This window comes from Saimiri boliviensis, chromosome 13 (genome assembly GCF_048565385.1).
Source record: "Saimiri boliviensis isolate mSaiBol1 chromosome 13, mSaiBol1.pri, whole genome shotgun sequence".
NCBI lineage: Eukaryota > Metazoa > Chordata > Mammalia > Primates > Cebidae > Saimiri > Saimiri boliviensis.
This window is the reverse complement of record NC_133461.1, coordinates 70,434,377-70,455,952: the sequence shown is the minus strand read 5'-3', so window position 1 is coordinate 70,455,952 and position 21,576 is coordinate 70,434,377. Positions and strand designations below refer to the sequence as shown.

Below are 21,576 nucleotides of genomic sequence, written 5' to 3'. Positions count from 1 at the left end.
TACTGGGGAGACTGAGGCAGGAGAATCACTTGAACCCAGGAGGTGGAGGTTGTAGTGAGCTGAGATCTCACCACTGCACTCACTCCAACCTGGATGACAGAGTGAAACCGTCTCAGAAAAAGAAAGAAAAGAAGGGTGGGCTTCAGGCTTCAGATTCCCAATTGAAGCTCCAAAAAAGTGAAAGTTTCTGTGTCTGCCCTAAAACCTATTATCTCCTGTAGTTGCAGAGCTGAGGTTGGTGAAAAGCAAACCCAGAGTCTCATCCTGTTAGGTGGCTGAATTACAGTGCAAACTGAATTCCCTTCCTCACTTTGGTCTGCTGTTAAAATGAGGGCATTGATTGGGAAAGAATGGGATCCTCAGATTCGGAATAGGGCCATATGGGAACATCCTGATGAAGCTGGGGATGTTGAACTCCTAAATTTTACTCACTCTTTTTTGCCAGTAGAAGCAATTCTTTCACCTTTGAGGAAGTTAACCCTGCTTTGCCTGGTGTAATGTAATGGCCTCCCTTGAGGTAGCTAGCTACCTTGCAAGACATTGCTGGTTCTCCTCAGGTGTCCATGAAGAGCTCTGGGGCTGCTCTTCTCTGCAAATCAGAGATTGCAGTGTGAGCTGCTGCCACTGACTGGGGTCCTTAACTGCAGCAGGGATGGTTGGATCCCAAATGGCAGGGACCATGTGATCACCAAAGACTAAATGGGCATGTTGCCATCATAGGGTACAGTGGAGTCAAAGCAACAGTCTGAACAGTCTTGACTCGAGAGTCCTATGGCATTGGGTAGGTAGTCATGGTGTCTGTAGAAGAGAATTCGATGGGCAGTCTACTGAATTCTGAATTGATCTGTATAAGCAGAAGAGTTCTAGATCAAGCGAATGGAAGCCTTACTTGAATTATCAAAAGAAAGAGTTAATGGTCCCTCAATCAGTTCCCAGATTTGAGTAATTTTACAGTCCTAGAACCCTTTGAATGAGGGGAGGCTGGACCCTTTTGAGGAAAGACCCCATTGTGCTGCCAAGAATTTATACTGTTAGTTTTTTCCCCTAACTTTTCCCAGAAGGACCTATGGTTTGTCAGGGTAAGTGTGCATTGGAGAAAAAGAAATAATCAGACTTCTCATGGATTACTGAACACTTAACTCTGAACTGACACTAATTCCAGGACACTCTAAAGTATCATTTTGGCCCACCATTCAGAGTAGGGGCTTGTTCAGGTTAGGTGGTCAATGGAAGTTTAACCCAGGTCCTCCTCACAGTGAGTCCCCATATTCATCTTGTGGTTACTTCCCCAGTTCCAGGATGAATAACTGGTATAGACATACTCAACAACTGGCAGAATCCCCACACTGGTTCCCCGACCTGTGGAGGAAAGGCCAAGTAGAAGCCACTAGAGCTGCGTCTTCCTGGAATAATAGTAAGCCAAAATCAATATTGCATTTCCAGAGGAATTGCAGAGATTAGTGCACTTAAGGATGCAGGGGTGGTGATTCTTGACATATTCCCATTCAACTCTGCCATTTGGCCTGTGCAGAAAACAGACTGATCTTGGAATATGACAGTGGATTATCATAAACTTAACTGAGTGGTGACTAATTGTAGCTGTTCCATATGTCATTTCATTGCTTGAGAACCTATCCCCAGTAGCTGGCATGCAGTTACTGATCTGCTAAATGTTTTTCTTAGTAAGTATCTATTAGTAAAGATCACTAAAAGCACTTTTCTTTTCTTTTTTCTTTTCTTTTCTTTTCTTTTCTTTTCTTTTCTTTTGAGACAGAGTGTCACTCTGTCACCTAGGCTGGAGTGCAGTGGCACGATCTCACTGCAACCTCTGCCTCTCGGGTTCAAGCGATTCTCCTGCTTCAGCCTCCTGAGTAACTGGGATTACAGGTGTACACCACTACACCAAGCTAATTTTTGTATTTTTAGTAGAGATGGTGTTTCACCGTGTTGGTCAGGCTGGTCTTAAACCCTTAGCCTCATGATCTGCCAGCCTCAGCCTCTCAAAGTGCTGAGATTACAGGCATGAGCCACTGCACCTGGTCAGGCAGTTTTCTTTCAACTAACAAAGCCAGAAATACACCTTCACTGTCCTACCTTGGGGATATCAACTCTCTAACTCTGTGTTGTAATTTAGATCACAGGGATCTTGTTATGAGTTGAATTATGTCTTCTAGAAACTAACATATTGGAATCCTAGCCCTCAGTATCTCAGGATATGACCTTATTTGGGAATACAATAGTTACAAATGTAATTAGATGAAGTCATACTGGAGTAGGCTGGGCCCCTAATCCAGCACGACTGGTGTTTTTAAAAAATGAGAAATTTGAACACAGATATTCAAACAGGGAGAATGCCATGTGAAATTGAAGTAGAGGAACACCAAGAAATGTCACACATTTCCAGCAAACCATCAGGAGCAAGCGGGGAGGAATGAAATTCTTCCTCACTACCCCTGAAGGAACCAACCTTGCTGACACCTTGATCTTGGACTTCTAATCCCAGAGCTGGAGACAGTACATTTTTTGTTGTGTAAGCTCTTCAGTTTGTGGTTCTCTATTACAGCAGCTGCAGCAAACAAATACAGACCCTGACCATCTTCCCTTCCACAGGACATCATACTGGCCCATCGCATTGATGACATTATGCTGATTGGATCTGGTGGGCAAGCAGGACCAACTACTCTAGACTTACTGGTAAGACATTTGCGTGTCAGAGAGTGGGAAATAATTCCAGCAAATATTCCAGGCCTTCCACCTCAGTGAAATGTCTAGGAGTCCACTGGTGTGGTGTAGGGCATGTTACCACCTACAACAAAAAGAGAGAAGCAAGATCTAGTGGTCCTCTTTAGATTTTGGAAGTGACAAATTACTCATTTGGGTGTGCTATTTCAGGTTGTTTACTGGGTGACTTGAAATGCTGGTAGTTTTGATTGGATCCCAGAACAAAAGGCAACTCTGCAACAGGTCCTGGCTGTTGTGCAAACTGCTCTACCACTCAGGCCATATGACTCAGCAGAGGTTATGGTGCTTAAAATGTTAGAGGCAGATTGAAATATGCTATATGAAACCTTTGGCAGGCCCTATAGGAGAAAATTATGTAGATCCTTAGGATTGAGGAGCAAAGCCTTTCCATCCTTTGCAGGTAACCGCTCTTGTATTAAGAAACAGCTTTTGGGATTGCTACTGGGCTTAGTAGAAACTGTACGCTTAACCATGGGCCACTAAGTCATGCAACTGACTAAAAAAATGACTAGAGTATTTCAGCAGCTAAGAGCACAAGCTGATGGCATGTGTTCAAATCCTGGTTATATTATATTTGCTAACTGTGTCATCCTTGAGTAAGTGACCAAACTGTGTGTTTTAATTTTCTCACGGAGTGATTTTGTAGAATAAATGAGATGATACAGTGCTTAGCACAGAACCTGCTCATTTTTAGCTTCTCTTAATACAACTGAAACTGCTACTGCAATGTCATGTGAAGTATTTAGGCCATGTCTTTAAGTGTGATTGTAGAATTTTTTTTGTCTTGGTACAGCAGAAAAAATAGAGTGATTTTTTTTTTAATTCATGTAAACCAGAGCAGAAGTTTGAAATAGTGAACAGTCTTGTAGGCATTATGTGCTTTCAAGTTCTGAGTTTATTACTTCTGAGAATTAACCATGGTAAGCAGTGGTCTACGACTTCTGTGGGTGAAAGGGTAGCTGGGCTTTAAGCATGTGCAGCAGTGGGCAAAGAATGGAGGTGAGGGAAGAAGCATCAGATATTAGGAAGGGGCCCTCCCAGAGAAAGGGGAAGTGGGTGGTTCAGATTTTGTGATGCCAATGGCAAGATGAGTCCTGTCGGAAAGTCTCATTGTTAACCAAAAATTATTTTCAAGGCACTTAAAAATTAGGGCTTCCCCATTTTCACCTACTTCTTCTACATTGCCTTTGTAACTTATTGGACTTGATAAATTGAATTAAACATAGTATTTTATTTGGAGTCCTTGATTTTTTTAACCTAAGCATGGGTTATAGTAACTCTTCCTTGCTATTCGAAATACTGAAATTCTTGTTATAGTTTGAGCTGCTAAGTAGGCTGCATTGTAATTTGAGTCGTTTGTTAAAATTAGAAAAAGAATTAGATAAACAGTGATGGGCTTGCAGTGTACTGTTTGCCAAATGAATGTCATCTATAATGTTAAGAAAAATTTTATTTGTATGGCACACTGTGTAAAATAAAGCAGACCTATTTCAAGTTCTAAATGCAAGTTTTTATTTTATTTTTCTTGCCGTATTCATCACTGTAAATGCAAGATTTTAAAAAGACATATTTTAAAATTGGACCCAGAATACAAGTGCTCTTTATTACAACATGGCTTCTGGTACTCTGATGATCAAATCACATTTTCTGAAATATATTTGATACAATAAACACTGACAAAACTAGGTAACCCTGCAGAGAAGATTATGAGTATTTTTCACTAAAGCCAAGGTGAAACAGATGCTATTGCAGTTTACTTGGTGTAAAATATATGTATAATTTCTCATATGTCCTTTTTTGGTTTAACAAACATAGGCATTATTTTCTTTATCAAGTAAATTCCTATTGCTGAGCATGTTTTAGTTAGTAACAATAAATTTGTGTTAAACCTGATTTTCAATGTAGGAGATAGAAATGAAATTTATAGTTTGGCTCTCAATCCTTTATTTTCAGGGAAAAGACAATTTATACACATGAGCAATTTGTGGAGATGTAGGAAATCCATTAGACTAGCAACTTGTGTGCGCGTGCACGCTCACGCTCTGTCTGTCTCTCTGTCTCTCTCTCTCTCTCCCCACCGCTCCTTTTTTCCCCCCAGTAATCCGGGAACAAGTTATAAACTATTACCTGTCCTTGCATTCCTTATCTGTAAACATAAAGGATGGTACTAAGGGGCCTCTCAGTTTTCTTCCAAGTCTTAATATTCTGTAGTTCTAATGCAGACAACTATGACTAAACCTAAGATTGCTCCTTTTATACAGTTGTACTCAGGGTCTGTATGGCCTGCCATTTTTGGAGTCCCTGTAACAAAGACTTTGAGAAGATGAAAATAATCCTGACTCATGCAATGGTTGGGAAAATTTCCAAAGGAGAGTAGGATTGTGTTTTCCATTGCTGTGTAACAGATCACCCCCAAATTTAGCAGCTTAACACAGGTTTATTATCTCAGTTTTTCTGGGTCAGGAATATGGGCACATCTTAGCTGGTTTGCTGCTTAGCATCTCTCAAAGTGTCAGTCAGGCTACATTCTCATCTGGAGGTTCAACTATGGAAGAATCTGTTTGCAAACTCATTCAGGTTGTAGGCAGAGTTCATCTTTTGGCCTACATGAGTGACGGTGCCATTTTCTCCTGTTGACTGGTGGCCTCCCTCAGGGACTAAAGGCTATTCCCTGTATGCGGCCCTGTCCATAGGCAGTTCATCATATGGCACTTTGTTTCCTTGAGGCCAGCAGGAGGGAGACTCTTTCTCCAGTCTGTTGAGATGGAGTCCTTTCTATCTTTTCTACCGTTTAGTGCTTAGAAGTAAGTGACAGGTTCCACCCACACTCAAGGGGAGAAGATTCTACAAGGATGTAGCTCACTAGGGTTCACCTTGGGGTGTGTCCCAGAAGACTATTTCTGTATTGACATTGTGGCATGCCTATACATTATTGTGCTTATTTAGCAAAGAAATCTGTGACATTACTTTTTTTTCTCCCTCTTATCAAAATTAAGGTGCTTTCTGATTGCCTAGATTTCAACTAAATGCAAGTTTAATTTTTATTTGCTTTGGGATTTTTGGTTTCAAGCTTTAACAGGAAAAGAAGTCTCCTTTGAAACCTCCTTCTGCTCTTTTGAGCACCCAGAATGGAGGAAGAGTGCTGATCTGACAAGCCAGGCTCCAGGACAGTAATAGTCATGTGTGGCTCAACAATGGGGATGCATTCTAAGAAATGTATCATTAGGCAGTGTTGTCATTGTTTGAACATCACAGAGTGTATTTACACAAACCTAGATAATAGAGCCTCCTCCTACACACCTAGGCTATATGGTATAGCCTGTTGTCCCAGGCTACAAACGTGTATGGCATGTAATTGTACTGAATAGTGTAGCAGTTGTAGCACAGTGGTAAGTACTTGTGTATCTAAACATACAAAAGGTATAGAAAAAATATGATATTATAATCTTATGGGACTATCACCATATATGCTGTGTGTCATTGATGGAAATGTCATTATGGGGCACATGACTATATATGGTTTTGTTTTCCAGTGACTGGAGTCTTGGAAATATACATAAGCCTTTCATGGGAATAAAACTTCCTTTACTTCCTTTTCTCTTGGTTCTGATGAGTGGTTTTCTTCCCATTGGAGTGACACGGTGGGATTCTAATTGGGTGTTGGGTTGGGAATGAAAGAGTGGAGTAAGGGCTGGAAAGATCTCATTATTGTCTGGCTTAGTTTACTACAGTTGTGCATTGACACAGACACATTGTATGTGATTGAGAAATATTAGTTTTTATAAGAAGAAGGCATTAGACCTTTGAAAAGAGATAAGGTTTACAATAAGACAGTTGGAAGTAAATGGAGTAGGGAAGTTAGTAGGTATGAGTTTAAGTTGAGATCAGTCAGCATGGTCTATTTTCTTATCCAGCTTACACACAGGTGTCAGACTGGATTTGATACAATTAGGGTTCAGCCAAACCAATGTGATAAAGACAGAGCAGCCCAGATTTGGGGGTATATGCAGAGAGTACTTATGAGTGATAGACTTACTTCTGTTGACTCAATGTTTGTGCCTCCCAAAATTCCTGTTTTGAAGCCCTAATCCCCAGTGTGATGGTATTAGGATGTGGAGCCTTTGGAGGGTAATTAGGTGATATGGGGTTAGGTTTTGTGTCCCCAGCCAAATCTCATCTTGAATTATGATCCCCATGTGTCAAGGGAGAGACCAGGTGGAGGTAATTGAATTATGGGGGCAGTTTCTCCTGTGCTGATCTCGTGGTAGTGAGTTCTCATAAGCTCTGATGTTTTATAAGGATCTCTTTCTCCTTTCACTCAGCACTTCTTGCTACCTTGTGAAGAAGGTGCCTTGCTTTCCCTTTGCCTTCTGCCATGATTGAAGTTTTCTGAGGCCTCTGCTAGCCATGTTGAACTGTGAGTCAATTAAACTCTTAAATCAGCTTTGTCCTAACACAGGCTGGTGGCTCCCTGTGTTACACTGCTATAAAAATACTACCTGAGAGAGGGTAATTTATAAACAAAAGGGATGTAATGAGGCACAGTTTGGCATGGCTAGAGAGGCCTCAGAAAACTTACAATCATGGTGGAAGGCAAAGGGGAAGCAGGCACCTTCTTCATAAGGCAGCAGAAGGCGGGGAGAGGGAACAGGGGAAACTGCCGTTTTAAAAACCATCAGATCTTGTTGAGAACTCCCTGTCACAAGATCAGCAAGAGGGAAACTGCCCCCCTTGATCCAGTTGCTCTCACCAGGTCCCTTGCTCAATATGTGGGGATTACAATTTGCAATGAGATTTGAGTGGGGACACAGAGCCAAATCATGTCACTTCATTCAAGGTTACAGAATGGCTGCTAGAACCCCCAGAATCCGTATGTTGTGTTCCTTTCTCACCCCCAGTTTAGGAGAGAGAATTAGGTCCCCAAACCATGAAATATAAGTTCTCCTCAAAATTCTTAGACTCCTCTGAGTCACATGCCCACCCCTGGACCAACAGTCAGCCAGCCACACAATGCTATGAGCCCTATCCTTTTATCAGTATCCATCACTGAAGCTGAGGGGTGGGTAGACAGCTACCTGAGCAGAACAGGGCCTCTCATGAGGGAACAGGGGAGTGGATACTTAGTAGGCAGCCATCACTTTCTCTTACCTTGTCTAACCAGTAATTTAGTTAACTGTTTTATCTATTGTGGTTCTTTTTTGTTAACTATAGAAAATCTTACAGTGGAAGTCTTTCTGAATACTGTGAAGCCATGTCTAATACAGTAGCCATCAGCCACTTGTTACTATTGTAACTTAAAGTAATTAAAATAAAGTTGAAAAATTAGTACTCGTGCTCACTTCAGCAGCACATATTCTAAAATTGGAACTAAAAATTAGTACTTAAGTCACACTAGTTACATTTCAGGTATTGTGTAGGCATCTGTGTGTAGTGACTACCTCATTGAACAGCACAGATATAGATCATTTTCATCATTTCAGAAAGATCTGTTGAACAGAGCTCCGCTAAATTGCTTCGAGTAGTTTTTGTGTAGGCATTGAGCCATAGTAGAAACAAGGATAGCACCTACTTTACTAGGTTTTCATCTTATGTTGGGGATTATAGGATCTGAAATTTAGCCACAATGGGAAATAGGAATTCATTTATATTGAGGTGATTGAATATAGTGTTTGATACTACTGAGAACTTAAAAATATCAGAGCTGTTTTATAAAATATTCTTTTTTCAACTTTGATGACACCTTGAAGTCCAGAATATGGAAAATGTTGTAATGTGAACTTTATGTGGAGGTAACATACCCATGATAATGATTCTCACCATACAATGAAAGTGACTGCCCAGTTTGTCATTGTAGTAGAGTATGCAAAACTTTTCATGGAATATAGATGACTGTATTAGTGCAACCGCAGATATGCTTGACATAAAGTACCTTAAAAATAGTTATGTACCCCTGTTTAGTGTGGAAGTGGGAGGATCTCTTGAGCCCAGGAGTTCTGGGCTGTAGTATGCACTGCTGATCAGGTGTCTGCACAAAGTTTGGTATCAATATGATGACCTCCGTGGAGCAGAGGACCACCAGAGTGCCTAAAGAGAGGTGAACTAGCCCAATCCAGAAAGTGAGCAGGTCAAAACGTTCATCTGATCAGTAGGGGGATCACACCTGTGAATAGCCACTGTACTCCAGCTTGGGCAAAATAGCAAGACCCTGTCTCAAAAAACAAAAATAAATATTAAAAAATATATATGTATCTGTATGAGATTTTATATATATTTTACTAGATTATTGGAGATGTGTGTGTGTATATATACATGTATATATATATATATATACATGTACAAGAAATTCCTAGGAAGAGTATTACTAGGTTATTGGAGATAGAATATATTGGTTATTGGAGATGTGTGTGTATATGTATGTATATGTATACATATTTAAACAGGATATACATATGTATATGTATACATATATAAACAGGATATAACATTGGTTATTGGAGGTGTGTGTGTGTATATATATAAAATGTGTATATATATATATATATATATATATATATATATATATATAATACACATGTGTATATACATGTGTGGGTGTATAACCAATAACCAGTATATCTTCAGTATACATGTATACATATATACACACATACGTATCTCCAATAACCAATATATTATGTCACCAGTAACCTAGTAATACTACTAGGAATTTCTTGAAGAACTTAAAATATGGACAAGAATGTTATGTATCAGGATACTCTTTATAGTACATTAAAACTGGGGACAATCTAAGTTTCTAAGAGTAAGAGAATGACTAAATCAATTATGGGGTGTTATATCCCCCAAGATGATGAACTATTTCTTATCCAGATGTTCAGACTCATATTTTTGGTGACTCTTTAATGTTGTATGCATAAGCTAATGGTAAAGAATGCAAAATTACATGTAAAAGAGAAAGCAGTAATCCAGGATCTAAATTAAGTTCATGCAGTTTAGTTCTCAGCTGACTCCTGTGTTCAAATTCCAAGGTCAGTGAAGACTGAACAGTTAGTTAATTGTTTTAAGCAGATTTCTTTAGGAAGTAAAATACAGTTTCAGAAGCAACTGAGTTCATTTTATCCTTCTTGCTGTATATTAACTTTTCCTTACTCCTGCTTTTATTATATCACTTCCCTGCTCAAAACTTCAGTTACTCCTTAGGAATTAAAAAATCCTCTACAATTCCAGCCTCATTTCTCATTACCCTAAAAAGGCCCATCTTTGCATATTGACACTCTGTGCCTTTTCGAGTAACATTTCCACTTTAACCTAGAATGACTTTCCATCTTCTCCAGTGCTCTTAAGTTTTTCTTTCAAAGGTATCCTGCAGCCTTCAGCTGGCCGCTGTAGTTCAGTTAGCCTTTTCTTTTTTTCCCCCAATACACAGTATGTTTATAAACTTATAACTCATGTTTGACATGTCTCCTATCTTGGAATATTTAATTACCCATTTATAACTAGATTGTAAACTACTTAAGGGCAGTGAAAACATATACTGATTTGTTCTGGGTGCCAAAAGGGTTACTGTTCTGTGTAATGTCCACCCTTTGGTAGGGGGATCAGTGAAAAGTTCCACTGTTAAAGTCTTTTATAACTGTTTTACATTGGTTGATTTTAGGTACTCTGAAGATATAGAAGAAAATCCCCTGGTTTGTACCTCTAGTGGAGTTATAATTCCGTTGAGAAAACTAAGAGTTAAATTTCATGGAGTAATGTTGAACAATTGGGAGATGCTTTGTAAATATTTCAGGCCAGGTGCTGTGGTATGCTACCTGAGAAGTAGAGGCAGGAGGATTGCTTGAGTCGGGAGTTGGTTACGGTGAGCTACGATTGTGTCACTGCACTCCAGCCTAAGTGACAGAGCAAGATCCCGTCTCTAAACGTGCACGTGTGTATGTGTGCATGTATGTTTTTTAGTGTGTGTTTGTGTGTTTTATAGTGAAGTACCTCCTGCTACTAACCACAGAGGCAGTGAGGGGCTCTGGCAGTTGGAGATGAAATGACTGTAGAGGAATCGTTGCCCTTTCACTGTGATGATAGGGAAGAGGCAGAACATCAAATCTTATCTCAGGTATGGATATTTTATATTACATTGTTATGTTGAATTAATTTATCATTAACATACAAACATACATTCTAGAGTTAGGCAAGAACAGCAAAAGTTAAATTTATGCTTTAAGGAAAAGTTTAATGGTTTTAACATCAAAAAAGTTAAATTTTTTGTTGGTTAAAAAAAAAAGTTGTGCTGTAAGGAAAGAGGCCTTCTCATAGATGTATAGCTCAAACGTGTAAGTAGAGATGAGAATGTCACCAAGTCATCCTTTCAGGATCTGAGCATCTTAGCTGTTAACATCTCTGGTGTTTGTTACAACGAAAGATAGAGCTGGGCGGGAGGAAAGCCAGGGTGGCAGATGAGCTATCCCAGAAGGTGACCTGCCTGTTCCAAGTCCACAAGCACTGTCCTTTCTCAGGTTAGCACACTGCTATCATCCTTTGTGTACCACAGCTTTTATGTTTTGAACTTCTTTGTTTTTGAGTTCTTCTATCAATGGAAATAATTTTCTCAGGAAGGATATGTGGTGTCTTAGTCTGTTCAGGCTGCTGTAACAAAATGCTATAAACTGGGTGGTTCATAAACAATGGAAATTTCTTTCTCATGGTTCTGGAGTCAGGCAAGTCTAAAGCAGGGTACTGGCAGATAAGGTGTTTGGTGCAGGCCCACTTCCTGGCTCACAGACAGAATTCTTTTCATTGTAACCTCACATGATGGAGGGTCCATGCGCTCTCTTGAGTCTCTTTTATAAGGTCATTGTTCTCATTCAGGAGCGCTCTGCCCTCATGACCTGATCACCTCCCCAAAAGCCCCACCTCAGAATGCCATAACTTGGAGGTTAGGACTTCCTACGTGGAGGGACACAAATATTCAGATCATAGCATAGCAGATCCATATGTGCAGGATTTGGGGGCTTTTAAATATTTGAAAATGTCTTTAACGTGTCTGTCAAATTACAATTCTTAGATCACATGCTTTCTCTTTAAATTCTGAAGTTATGCTCTGTTATTTTCTGGTTCTTAATAAAACTGAAAAGTCTAAGACCAGCATGATAGTTAGGGCTATGAAGACAGGCTGTTTTTCCCTGTGTTCTAATAGGATTTTTTTTTTTATAATTTAAACAAGTTCATATAAGGAATTTTATTTTGCCTTAAACATATTAAACCTATTGGTTTTTGCAGTCTTGGGTCTTTTTTTATCATTTTTCCAATTACAGTTTTAAGATCCTAAGATCTCTTTTGAATTTGTGTATCTGTGAACTTTTGTCATTTTCATCTTCTTGACCATTTCTCTTCATTCTTACACAGCTTCTCTAGTTTGCACAGTACTCTCCAAAGTACTGATGTTATGAAATTTGATAAATTGCTGCGTTCAAGGGAATAGGAAGATCCTTGGCTAACTTTCATACAGCTTTTTGTCTTGAACTGCTTGGGCTCCAAAGGATGCACATATCTGGGGAGTAGGAGGAAGAGGCAATCATTGAGTATCATGTGGGATCTTTTGTGTCCCAGATACAAAAGATGTTGAGCAATCCAGGTGGCTAAGTCCTATTACTAGTTTTCAGGTGGATGGTGAGAGCCAGAAAAAGATCTAGATAGTAATCATAAATTGGGAGTTCATCACTTAATGGATATAAAGGTCATTGCCCAGATAAAAATGTATAGAACCTGCATTCAGATTTAAGAGAAAAAGGAGTCTGTTATCAAGACCAGGAAGGAACTTCCATGATAAGAACACCAGAAAAAAGAAGCTGAAGTTATAAAAGGAAAGTCTGAAAGAGTTTGAACAGGTAGGATGCAAGTAGTGAGGGTAATTATGTGTAACAGAATGAAGGACCTGAAAGGTATGAAGAGAAGCTTGTTGCTGGTTGTAACAGGAGCATTTTGGTATGGGAGGTAGGGAAAAAGAGGAGGCTGGTTTTGGGGGGTTTGTTTTTGTTTTTGATTTTTTTTGAAACAGAGTCTCTCTCTCTCATCCAGCCTGGAGTGCAGTGGTGCTATCCCGGTTCACTGCAACCTCTGCCTCCTGGGTTCAAGGGATTCTCCTGCCTCAGCATCCCAAGAAGTTGGAGTTACAGGCACCCATCACCGTGCCCAGCTGATTTTTGTATTTTTAGTAGAGATGGGATTTCGCCATGTTGGCAGGCTGGTCTCAGACTACTGACCTCAGGTGATCTGCCTGCCTCAGCCTCCCAAAGTGCTGGGATTATAGATGTGAGCCACCATGCCAGGCCAAGGCTGTTGTTTTAAGAAATTTTGCTGATAGCAGGAAGAAGAGAAATTGGGCAGATATCACATAAGGACCTACTTTCTTGATGGCATATCTGTACAACAATGAAAGAAAGAAGCCAGTGGTGTAATTGCCCAGTAGGTTCTTCCTGCCCGCTGCACAGACAAAACTAGTTCCCTGAGACTGTGCTGTTGGATGGAGTACACAAAGTTTTATTAATGTGATGCTGCCCACTCAGGAGACAGTTAGTTCATTACTCAAATCAGTCTCCCTGAAGGCTCAGAGTTAGTGCTTTTCAAAGATAGCTTGGTGAGCAGAGAACTAGGGGATGAGTGCTGCTGATTGCTTTGAGGATCAAATCATAGGGTTGTGGAAAATGGTCTTTGTGTGCCCAGCCTGTCTCTGGATGGGGGCAGTAGGACTGGTTGAGTCATGAGTCACAAGTCTAGGTGGGGTCAGTATAAAAAATATTTCAGACCAGGCGCAGTGGCTCACACCTGTAATCCCAAACACTTTGGGAGGCTGAGGTGGGTGGATCACGAGGTCAGGAGTTCGAGACCAGCCTGGCCAAGATGGTGAAACCCTGTCTCTACTAAAAATACAAAAATTAATCAGGCACAGTGGTGGGCACCTGTAATCTCAGCTACATGGGAAGCCAAGGCAGGAGAATCGCTTGAACCTGAGAGGTGGAGGTTGCAGCGAGCTGAGATTGCACCGCTGCACTTTAGCCTGGGCGACAGAGCAAGACTCCATTCCGTCCCCCGTCCCCCACGCGCGCGCACACACACACACACACAAAAATTCAGAAGACCAATCTTAGGTTTCACAATAATGATGTTATCTATAGGAGCCATCAGGGAAGTCACAAATCTTGTAACCTCTGACCCCATGACTCCTGAACAATAAGGGATTACATAAACTATGCCTACATATATAGGCCAGGTGCAGTGGCTCACATCTGTAATCCCAGCACTCTGGGAGGCCAAGGTGAGCAGATCACCTGAGCTCAGGAGTTCAAGACCAGCCTGCACAACATGGTGAAACCTTGTCTCTACAAAAAAATACAAAAATTAGCTGGGCACAGTGGTGCACACCTCCCAGCTACTCAGGAGGCTGAGGCAGGAGAGTTGCTTGAGCCTGGGAGGTGGAAGTTGCAGTGAGCTGAGATTGCACCATTGTACTACAACCTGGGCAATAGAGTGAGACCTTTTTTCAAAAAGAAAAAAACTATGCATACATTTAATCAGAATTTAGGCCCTTCCCATAATCCTAATCTTGTGGCCTTTCATTAGTTTTACAAAGGTAATTTCAGTCCTTAAGGAGAGCATCAGTTTTAGGGAGGGACTATTATTTTGGTGTCAAAATTAACCTATAAATTCCTCCCATGGTTAGCTTGCTCTATACCCAGGAATAAGCGAAGACAGCCAGCCAGTGAGGCTAGCAGCAAGATGGAATCAGCCATGCTAGATTTCTCTCACTGTCATAATCTTTGCAAAGGCACTTTTGATGGAGTGAGCAATTGAGGGTACAGGAAAGAGAATGGCAGTAGAAAAATACGAGGAAAATGGGGTCAGTGACTTAAAGGAAGGAGGGAATAGTTTCATCTAATTATTCCCTCAACAAACATTTATTGAGCTTGAGCCCCTTCTATGTACCAGTAAGCCTTAGTTTTAGGCACCTGGGATACAGTGGGAAAAAAAAAACAGTGAAAAAACTCTACTCTTGGGGGACTGTAAGTAGTAAACATAGTAAGTAAATTATATAAGAGATTAGGAGATAAGTGGTGTGGGAAAAATGAAACTAATAGAGCAAGGTAAGGAAGATTGGGATATTGAGGTCAGAAAGGAGTGGTGCTGTAGTTTTAAATAGGATGATCAAGGTAGGCTTTACAGAGCAGGTGGCATTTGGAAAAAAAAACTTACAGGAGGCAAAGGAGTTGGCCATGCCGCTATCTGGGGAATTCCTTGTTGAAGGAGAGGGGACAGCTGGTGCAAAAAGTCTTAAAACAGGCACCTTTGAGCCTGTGGGCTGCAAGCCCAGTGTGGCTGGAGCAGAGGCAGCAGGATCACAGAGATGCCATTGTTGTCAGGGGTTTCTGGAGAGGTATAGAGGTTAGGTAGGACCTGGTCTAACAGTGTAAGGACTTTGGCTCTTACTCCACAAAAAATGGGAAAGTTTTAAAAAGAGGAGAGTCATGATCTGACTTAGATTCCATATAAATGATCAGCTTACATATGAAGCTTGAAGAGATTCAGAAAGTTATGGAATAGTCTCTGAGAGGAATCTGATCAGAAATTGTCATGGACTGTCGAACACACAGCTTGTCTGATATGATGTATTATCAGTATATGCTGGCATTATTTTACTCAGTTGTGTTGTTTTTGTTAGCAGCACTGAGTTATCGAGATATGTTTGTGGACGAAACAGGTAACAGGACTGGCTGAATGTTGGATTTTGCTGAAGAGGAAGGTAGTAATTCAAGTAATGTGCTATAGAATCTAGGCTGGTTTAAAGACTTCAGTGTGAAAGTTAGATTTGAACTAGGAAAAGGACAGGACAGGGTGGAGCAAGACACTAGAACTAGGCTGTAGAGAAAAGAAGAGAGTGGAGGCTAGAAGCTGAGAATGAGATAGTGTAGTTTTCAGAATTTCAGTTGTGGAGCAGTATCAGATGATTTCAAGGTCAAGGGCTTGACCAGTGAACTGAATTGGTGAAGAAACTAGGTATAGTATAATGTGAAATATATTTGGTCTTTTGTCTTTTTCCCCCATACTTGTCTCAGAGCTCTTTAAAACCTGAGTGAAAGGGAGTACCCTCTATTAATAATGAGTCCCTTAACATGTTAGGTTATGCTAATGAGCTAACTTAGGGTAGGGCCTCTGTAGCTTCAGGATGGGGCTACTCACTAGAAATACAGACAGGATTAGAGTGCTAGAACTTTGAGACCCATCCTCCAGGAAATGTTGGGACTGGTGATTAATCTCTACAAAAACTCTTGAACAACAGACTGGAGGAGCTTCTATGTTGCTAAGCACATGGAGGTACTGAAAGGGTGGTACACCGAGAAAGGGCTTGGAAGCTCCAGACACCCGCCTAATACCTTATCCTCTGCATCTCCCATCTTACTGTTCATCTGTATCCTCTGTATTTTTTTTTATAATAATCCAGTGAACACAAGTGTTTCCCTGAGTTCTGTGAGCCTCCTTAGCAAATTAATCAGACCCAGTGTTTCAGGACCACCAGGTGCAACAACCAATATGCAGAAACAATGGGAATTGCAGCAGAGAAAGAGTTCAGTAATTGTAGGGCAGCCAAATGAGAAAATGAAACCTTGTTAAAAACTTCAGCTGAATTAAATTTAAAGGAGTTTAATGAGCAATGAACTGTTGGCAAATTGGGCCGCTCCCAGAATCACAGCAGATTTGGAGAGACTCCTGGGCAGCCATGTGGTGGAGGAAGATTTATAGACCAAAAAAAAAAAAAAAAGGGAAATGATGTACAGAAGTCAGAAGTGAGGTGTAGAAACAGCTGGATTGGTTACAGATTGGCGTTTGCCTTATTTGAACACAATTTGAGCACTTAGCAGTCCATGAGTGGTTGAAGTATGTATGGCCACTGGGATTGGCCAAGACTCAGCTGTTGTTACAGGCGCATACTCCTAAATTAGGTTTTCAGCGTGGTCTGCCTATTAAACTAGGTTATAGTTCATCCACAACAACTCAAATATGAAAGTACAGAGTCCGTCTCAGGCCATGTTTACTTTGCTTTAACAGTTCCCTACTTTTGGTCATTTTTTTAATTTTCAGAGATTGACCAAAACTTTAGTCTTTGATGTCACTATTACCGTCAGAAATATACTTACTTGGTTTTGAAAACCACTGGAAAACAGTAGGACAGTGAGTTTTGCAAAGGCAGAAACAAGGACTGAGTAAAGGGTACCTCCTTATGCTGGAATGTCCTGTTCATAGGAGAAAAACAAAACCTGGTCTGTTCTGGTCTAGGATCTATGTGTTTTCTTAAAGTCTTAGTTTGATTATTTCACGTTTAACATGAGCTACTCCATTTTTGTTTGGTTTGGTCCATTGGGGCCTAGTGGCTGAAGTCAGTCCAAAACAATGGCCTCTCGTAATTTAAAAAATTTCCCCTTCTGTTCCGGTTCTTAGGTGAGAGTGTGACCAAAAGTTAAGGGCTTAGTGCCACTCTCAGTTATTACTTTGGGTTTCCAGTTTCAGCACTTCATGTATAGGTTATGGTATACTCATAGCTGCACATTCCTTTCCGCTCTTGTCATTCCAGTTGAAGAGAGACCATTTGATGTTTCAGTGATGGCTGAATGCAAACATTTAAAACCTTTGAGAGAATACAGCAGCATACTAGAGAGACTGTTACCATGATTATCGGGAGGATAAATACCTAGAGTTTGGAGTAAGCTTCTTACCCAGGTTCCCAGTGAACCAAACCACCTAAAATCAAATAGATCAAAGAATGAGCTAAATGAAGAGTCTATTCACTTAACTAAGTGGTTTTTTTCACTAATCCCCTACAACTGAATTTTTATAATCTACATTACAGTAGAAACTGCGATAAAGCCTATGATGAGGGATACATTTTTATTTGTTTGTTTTAATTTTTTTTTTGTGGGATACATTTTTAATTGTTGCCTTTTTTATTCCAACCCATGGAAAAAAGGAGCTAACAAATGATGTCCTTCTAGAAGAGTGAAGACCTCCTGACAGTGTTCTCTTTAACCCATGATATGGTTAGGAAAAGTGAATCAGTGTTCTGTTTCTGACTGATTATGAGGCAATGCATGTACCATTAAAGTTTCTTACCTACATTGGGCCTTCATGTTTTATATATGAAGCATAAGGTTATCCGTGTATAAGGCTGACTGCAAAATACAAATAAAAGTATACCCCGTAAGTGCACACAACAGACCTCCCCCCTTTTCATTTCTGTTCATAGAGGCATAAACAAGGGGAAAGTATTTAAAAATAACAGTCTCGTGATAGTAGAACTCTTGATCTGTGATCATGAGAAAAATTGTTCACATCAAGGATGCCATTTTTTGTGGGGGAGAAATTTTCCTGGTTAGCCTTTACCTTGAGGATTCCAGTGGGTATGCAGTTCCGAGATTGTGGAGGGAGATTACAAAGCCAAAGTAATCTCTGTTGTGAGATTACAAAGCCAAAGTACAAGGTCCCTAAGTTTTGTTGCAGTATGGATGAGAAGTACAGTCGTTCTCTGATGTTCTCAGAAAATCCAGTCTTCAGGTTCTAGATTGTGAAGGGGTTGATTTTTCTCAGTGAACCGTAAAAATACACTGTGGCATAATAACTTAGTGTTATAACAGCAGTCCTCTTGTATGGGAAAGGTTTTTCAAGAGTGCTTTTTAGGATCCTTTCCATCCTTTCATGAATCTCCCGAAAGATACTATATTCTAGGATTTTTCATGCTCATGAAGTTTTTAGAAACTGTACTAGCATTAAGAATTAACTGTGAAAATGACTCTAAATAGTTATAGTTAAAGAGACAGTTGACAAGGAAATGTGGTTATTTCTGTGGTCTATAACAATATAATAAACTGTAGTTATGATCGATAGCATGTACACAGACATATTAATTTTAGAAATCCTGTACAATTTTGGAACATATGTTAATATCATTCACTAAAATGTGACTTGAAGAAAGTTAAATATAATTTTTTTATTTTGGCAATTCTTCCCATGTAACTTAACATGTCAGATAATCCTGTGTTTACCTCTCTTGGATATTTCCCTGGCCCTCTGTAGTATCCCAAAGTTTAGAAGTAAGAAAAGACAATTTTGAAGCTGAAATTTGATTTTGGGAAGCCTATCAAAAATGTTAAAGGTTTAAAACACTTTATATTATGCTTAACAGTTTGACCATGAAATGAGATTTTTATAAACCTTTTATAACCCTTTACAATTTTTGTGAAAGAATAGATCAGTGCTTTATTTCAATGTTTAATTTATGGGAAAAACTGAATAGTATCCCCTTTACATTTAGTCAATATGTTCACAAACAGAATTTCTTTTACAAGATTAGTTTTTACAAACCTTCCACAACTTAAACCTTTAGTGTTATGTTATCTACTTTAAAAACCCCTTAACCCTCCAAACCAGGCAAAAATATACACTCCCATGCCGCCTTATAATCTTTTATCAACAACACATTTCACTTTACTCACACACACTGCATGTAAAACTTTTTTTAAAAGTACTTTTAATTATGAGTTATAATGGTAACTCTTAGCAACTTTTACTTTTGGTGCATAAATTTCCTTTCACAACTTGGACCATCTGTGGTATGCTTCGACTTTGACTTGCCCTAAACAGCCCTCTTTTTAAACAACCAGTTCTTTTACTTTGGGAGAAGAATTTACCATACAGGATCGTTTCTTATATAAAATCTCTCTCTGTCTCTCTCTCTCTCTCTCTCTGTTTTTTTTTTTTTTTTTTTTTTTTTTTTTTTGCTTTATTAGGAAAATCTCTTTTTTAAAAGTCAAAGAAGCAGTTTATGACCTTAAAGCATTTAGCAAACCTGATATTTGACCTGCGTAATTTAGACCAAATGTTTTTATTTTGCCAATAATCTTCCAAGTTGTTTTTATATCCCAAAGATCACTAAAGTTATGTGAAAACTGAAAAATACTAGTGTTTTTATATTTCTTTCAAAATATTTGATTTAAGCGCTTGTTTTTCTTTAAGCCAATTAATTAGAGCTTTTTTATGTAAACACTGTACACACACATATATAACTACCCAGACAGATGGAAGAAAATTAGTTGTAAGATTTTTTTATTTACTAGTTTCTAAGTTTCTTAATTGTATTTCTGGCTTTAGGCTGGAGTCCTTGGAAAAACTGGCTAGGGCAATATGCAGTTTCTAGGTCCTAATAAGCAGGCACAGCTGGAAGGCAAAAACAGATCCCCAAAATTAAGGGTCCCATTTTTATGGGTCCTCCAAAAGAGAGGAAGGTAGTATTGGAGAAGACAATGCAGTGCTTTTACCATGTGTTTAATTGTACAGCAACCCAAAGCCAATAAGCCCATTTTGTAATTAGCCCACCCCCTATGAGAGTCTTATCTCTCAGTGGGATTGGGGACATCCCCATACTTTCTAGGTGGCCAAAAGCGTGCTTCTCTATCCGAACGTGCAGAGCTGAATATTTCCCCATAGCTGCCACTAGACAAAAGTATATTTCCTACCTAATTATTACATCCCAAAGCTCTTTCATAATATGAAGTAATTGCTGATACCCACAAAAGTAAAAAATGTTAGGTGATACAATGCAAAACAGAGCAGAGCTTGAGATTTTGAAAGGAATCTATCCACTTCCAATTCCTAGGGTTTCATGCGGAAAACAGGTTTTTCTCCAAATGGGTTCTCTGGCGCCTCCTGTGTTTCCCAAGGGGTCCCAGGCTGTTAGAGCTTGAATATCCACTTTTAATTAAGCTGACTTTTAACCATAGCACCCTTTTTTTAAAGGTCCTTTTAAGTTTCCTGTTACCTAACTTTGGCCAGGCCAAATGGCTGATACTGCTGGCTTTTAAACTTACCAAAAACAACCTCACAGGTACTCTGAGAAAGGAAAATTTCGACGGTTCCTGGAGGGGTAGAGAACGAACAAATGGTAACGGTTACGCAGGTATCACACAAGAAAGGACTCATTCCTTAAGCTGGGAATTGGACCCAGGTCGCCACTTCAGGACAAAACCTTAGCAACCGAGCTATAGCACTGGACAGTCCCTATTGCCCTTTCCCGAAGGAGTCTAGAGGAGTTAGTTTTGAGCTTGCAAAGGCTTTTACCTACTCAGGATGACTTTTAGAGCTACCTATGATGTGCACCTTAAAATTCCTGTTCCCTGGAAAGCAGAGACCAAGAGAAAGTATAGCCATGTGGTCACAAGATCAAGGCCCCAAGAACATAAAACAAGATGGAGACCTCATCCAGTTTTTTTGTTTGTGTCAGGGACCTGCAGCAAAGTTTGTTACTGACCAGCTTGCTGGGCAGTCTTGAGCAGTGGGCTTATAGGGTTTCAAGCCTGTGTTCTACCCTAAGGTAGCTGTTTTTATGACAGAATGATACAGGAAGACACATAAAGCAAGCATACCAGATTGGCTACAGCTTAAGACTATCCTCATAAATCCTTTTTCCCATTAATCAAAACTTCATAGGTGATAAACAGTGATTTTTACCATCCATTCAACCAACTTGCACAGGTAGAGAGAGGTGGAACTCTGACTGGTAAGAAATTCTTACTCTTGCTGGCATGCCAGGCTTCTGGGTTCCCTTTCCCTGAATGGCCCTGTGACGGGGCTGGCTGCACCACAGCCCTGGGGGCCAAGCTGTAACACAAGGGAAAATCATATTTTTCTGTTTTGTGGAACCACAGGTAAAAGTCTCTCGATTTTGCAAGTTGCTGCCCAACCAGCTGCATGGGGGTGCCAAATACTGAACTGGCAAGGTTCAGATTTGCCCCCGGTTGGTCC

The 21,576-nt window shown here is 39.9% G+C and overlaps 1 protein-coding gene across 5 annotated transcripts in view; it reads left to right on the top strand.

Annotated features, from left to right (window-relative positions):
- FAM210A (family with sequence similarity 210 member A) overlaps positions 1–21,576 on the top strand; it is a 53,026-nt gene that overhangs the window by 3,631 nt on the left and 27,819 nt on the right. The window contains exons 2-3 of one of the 5 annotated variants that reach the window (XM_039463616.2): positions 2,347–2,530; positions 2,611–2,694. The exons of 1 other annotated variant lie outside the window; for it this stretch is intronic. The gene's annotated coding sequence lies outside the window, so the exon portion shown is untranslated. 3 more of the 5 variants (XM_039463615.2, XM_074383801.1, XM_074383802.1) reach the window with 3 other exon arrangements.